We start from the raw sequence: 4,818 nt of genomic DNA on the forward strand, positions 1-4,818 counted from the left end.
GAAAAGAGAGAAGTTAGAGGATGATAAATTGACAGACATGGTCCGTGTGTGGTTGGACTGTAGTAAAGAATTTGAACAGACGGGGGGGAGAACAAAATTTTGATGAGAAAAGACAGAGATATTTCTGTAAACCTGGTGTTGCATTGATACATGACTTGCCAACACCCTATAATGGCGGCGGGAAGAAAGCAGGTGGGTGGACCTGCAAAACATGTGGTCAACAGAATCCCTCCTCCCGTGATACGTGCCTTCACTGTGGGGTTCCCCACCCACAAAACCACACCTTGGTAACTACTCCCCAGCACGTCCCATCACTTCCCGTGTTAGCTACAGCGCCATCTTGTCCCCAGGCAACGCCCATGAACGGACCTTTAATATCATCCGGTCCGGACCCCCCCGTCACTCCTATGTCACCCTTGCCCCTTCCTACTACCTTGTACCCCATGGTTAACCCGGACGGTACATTCATGCTACACACTCACCTGCCACCCTTACTCCTATAATGGTAGGAGGGCAACCTGATTGAAGGCAGAACAGGGGATGCAGACGGTGCTGCAGAATCCACAATGGGCATACAAAATGCACCGGGTAATATGCAGACTCCTCCGTGGGGTACCCCGACAGACTACGGTGATCCACCAACTTTATCCCTGGCACCACAGTGGACTGTGCCCATGGTTGTGCGCCCATCACGACGTTCACAAGATCAATACTGCAGGGTCAGATTACAGAGTTACAAAAGAACTTACAGAAAATTGAGCAGGGGGAAACCTGAGACACGAAAGAAGCCCTAGCACTTAACCGGCCACAGGGACCACCAAAATATGTGTCTTTCACCCCACAACAGTTATTCACCATAGTGAATTTACTGCCTGACCCTGAGACCCATCCCATGCCCTTTTCAGGAAACTGTCCCAAGTGCATCAAACCTATGGGTGCACATGGTCGGACCTGCAAAGTATAGTGGAAAACAAGACAGGTGAATACTCCACACTGATAATGGATCAAATCCACATCCCTGAACTTAAAGGTGCTAACTTTGACCCCCGGGATCATGAGTCTGGAGAATTCTTTATAGAACAACTGCAGAAATGGGCGAAAGCAAGATTAGCAGATCATTCCACCACATTGCAGGACAGCTACGGGGATCAGTTGACCCCCACCTTTTTTTTTTCTTTTCACAGAAATGTTCGTTTCTGTGTTAAGATCCTCTTTACAAGGAACAAGAAACTGTCTTGCTTCTTGGTCTTTGTGGTTTTCACTCAAATTATGTGACACCCACGGCTGCTGGATGTCTGACAATAAAATTCTGCACTGATTCATATGAGCAAGGGGATTCGCTGCAAACCATTTTGCACCTCATCCCCGATACTCTCTGGCCAGAGGACCCCAGGATATCGGATGCCTCAACGTCCCATCCGGTCACTGTGACCCTGAAGGATCCCAAGGTTCTGCCATACAAAGCGCAATATCCGCTTTCTATCTCACAACAGGATGCTATTACCCTCCAGGTGCAGGCCCCCCTGCAGGATGGGGCAATCAAGATCACTACTTTATCCCTGTAACTCACTCCCTTTACCCAGTACGGAAGAAAAGGGAGAAAGGACAGCCTCCACGTACCGCATGGTGTCAGGACCTCCGAGCTGTCAATGAGGCTACTGTTCTTGAGACACCTATTGTCCCCAATCCGCACACACTCCTTGCTGGCATTCCACCCACTGCCACTACTTTCACTGTCATTGATCTGGCCAATGCATTCTTTTCTGTTCCCTTACATGAGAAATGTCAGTTTCTTTTTGCTTTCACACATGCAGGCAAACAGTACACCTGGACTGTTATGCCTCAAGGGGGCCTCAAAACAGCCCTTCCTGCTTCAGCAAGGCTATGTCCTCTGTTCTGCAACCCTGGCAAGCAGATCACCCGGATGTGGAACCTCCTCCAGTAGTGGATGACCTTCTCCTCTGTGCGGTCTCTCCCCAAATCTGCATGACAAAATCTGTCTCACTTCTCCAGTTTTTAGCCTCTGCTGGATGTCGAGTCTCACAAGCCAAACTACCAACTGTTGTCTCCCCAAAGTTGTCCTTCCTAGGTCATGGCATCTCTCAGGTCACAAGCACCTAACTGAGGCGAGGAAGAAGGCTATCTCTGACATCCAACTCCCGGACACTCCTCATCAGCTGCAAACCTTTCTGGGACTCATCTCCTACTGCAGGCCTTGATATCAGATGCTTCTGTCCTCATGCAGCCCTTATATGACTGTATACCCTCGCAATGCTGCTACTCCTTTCCAGATGACAATGGAGGCCGGAGAAGCTTTTCAGTCATTGAAGGCCGCCATTGCATCTGCCCCTGCTCTTGGCATCCCCAACTACAAACCTTCCTTTCTGGCTGTATGTCATGGAACGCCAAGGTCACTCCACTGGAGTCCTCACCTCAAACTCATGGTGGCCGCAATCGACCCTTGGGTTACTATTCTAAGCGTCTTGACCCGGTAGCCAGAGCTGCCCCTTCCTGTGTCAGAGCTATCCATGCTGCCAGCTATCTTCTAAACGTCACATCTGACGTTGTGCTGGGTCAATCCCACACTATTCTGGCTCCCCATGACATTTCTGCCATCCTCCAGCAGACTCAACCTAAACACCTCACTGCACAGCGCCACCTCCGGCTTCAGTGTAGTTTGCTTTCTGCCAGATAAATGTCACCATTCAGAGGTGCCACATCCTCAATCCTGCTGCACTCCTTCCTCTTCCAAGGGGGGAGTATAATGGAGATTCTGAAGATTTTATTGATCTACATGCTTGAAGAGGATCTTCAGGGAAAGAAGAACTATGGGCCCTCATCCGACTCTCTTTACATGTAACAAGAACATGATATGCATCACAATGATTGGAAGCTGATGTAGGGACACCACCATCAGTCCAAGACAATCCTCTGACAAACCCTCATTGGATTCTCTTTGTGGACGGCTCAAGGTACGCCGATGACAAGGGGAACGTTCCAATACAGGCATGGCAGTACACAAAGTGAACATGAAGTGCTGTGTGCAAGACAATTGCGCCCAGGACCATCATGCACAAGAAGCTGAACTCATTGCCCTCACTGAAGCCTGCCTCATGGCAAAAGACTACTACCGACAAATATACACAGATTCTAGATATGCCTTTGGAGTGGTTTCATGACTTTGGACTAATAAGGAAGGCCCGGGATTACATCACAGCTGCAGAACCCCGATTAAGAATGCTGTAGCAGTAAGCAGCCCTAATGGCAGCAGTACTCCTGCCCAACCAAGTGGCAGTGATCAAAGTAAAGGCCATACTCGAGCTGACACCCCTGAGGCCAGAGGAAACGCCCTAGCTGACCAAGAGGCCAAGGAAGCAGCAGTGAAAGAGGAAAGAGTCCAGTCAGACCAGATTATGATAACACAGGAGGACCTGGAACAAGAAGAAATCACATGGGACCTACTGAAACAAATGCAGAAACAGGCCACTCCCAGGGAAAAGGAAATCTGGCTGAAAGAATCAGCCCTCGAAGAAGAATCTGGACTCTGGACACAAGGAAAGAGAGTCTGCCTACCCAGAGCTCTTTATCCCCTAATAGCCTCAGTGGCCCATGGGCCCACCCACCAATCCAAAACCATCATGAAAGAATTAATTGACAAAATATGGGTGGCCCCAGGGATAACCCCTGTCCTGGTGAGACATACTCAAGCGTGTCTCATCTGTGCAGAGTGCAACCCCGGCAGAACCGAGCCCACTCCCAGAAAATGTCTCCCGAAAGCCTTATATCCCTTTCAGAGGATACAAATCGATCATATCCAGATGCCAATGTGCCAAGGGTTTCAATATGTGCTAGTAGTGATAGACTTGTTCTCTGGGTGGCCAGAAGCCTACCCCGTCCGAAACCAGACAGCAACCACTACTGCAAAAAAAAAACTGATGCAGGAGCTTGTCTGTAGGTTCGGAGTACCTGAGGTCATTGAGAGTGATCAGGGCCCAGCATTCACTGCTAGTCTAACCCAAGAGGTCTGGAAGATGGTAGGGTCACACCTGGCGTATCATACCCCATACAGGCCCCAAAGCAGCGGCAAAGTCGAAAGATTGAACGGGGTGTTAAAATCTAAAATGCTGAAGATGACCAGGGAGACAGGGCTTAATTGGGTTCAGTGTTTGCCTATAACCCTCTTTTCAGTTAGGCATACACCAAGGCCCCCACACAAACTAACCCCATATGAGATCTTATTTGGAACAGGGCCAAGAATGGGACAGTATTTCCCACAACAGTTACAAATGCATTATGAATCTGTTGCAAAATATGTGATAGCCTTGAGCAAGCAATTGTCTAATATACATGCACAAGTTTTCTCTTCCATTCCAGATCCTAACTCCCTGGAGGGAAGCCACACTCTCAAACCTGGAGAGTGGGTGGTGGTCAAGAAACACGTCAGAAGCACCCTCGAACCACGATACGAGGGACCTTACCAGGTGTTGCTGACCACCCCAACCTCTGTGAAACTCGAAGGGAGACCCACCTGGATCCACGCTTCACATTGTAAAAGAGTGAAGGCTGTCCCACCGTCCCAGGAACCATAAGCCATGAGGATTCACATACTGATCATGACTTTGACAGTGGGCATATCTGCAGTATTCACGCCACTGGGTGATGAATGGGACAATTCACTGATACGGCACCATCAAATTTTAGTCCAGGGGTTGAAGGAGACTGAAACTCTGAGAGATTGTTGGATCTGTACCCACAGTCCCGTGAGTTCAACCAGTATGCCTTATTTTGCAATACCCCTGGACCTTTCTGAACTGATTG

Source organism: Bufo bufo, chromosome 3 (assembly GCF_905171765.1).
Source record: "Bufo bufo chromosome 3, aBufBuf1.1, whole genome shotgun sequence".
Classification (NCBI taxonomy): domain Eukaryota; kingdom Metazoa; phylum Chordata; class Amphibia; order Anura; family Bufonidae; genus Bufo; species Bufo bufo.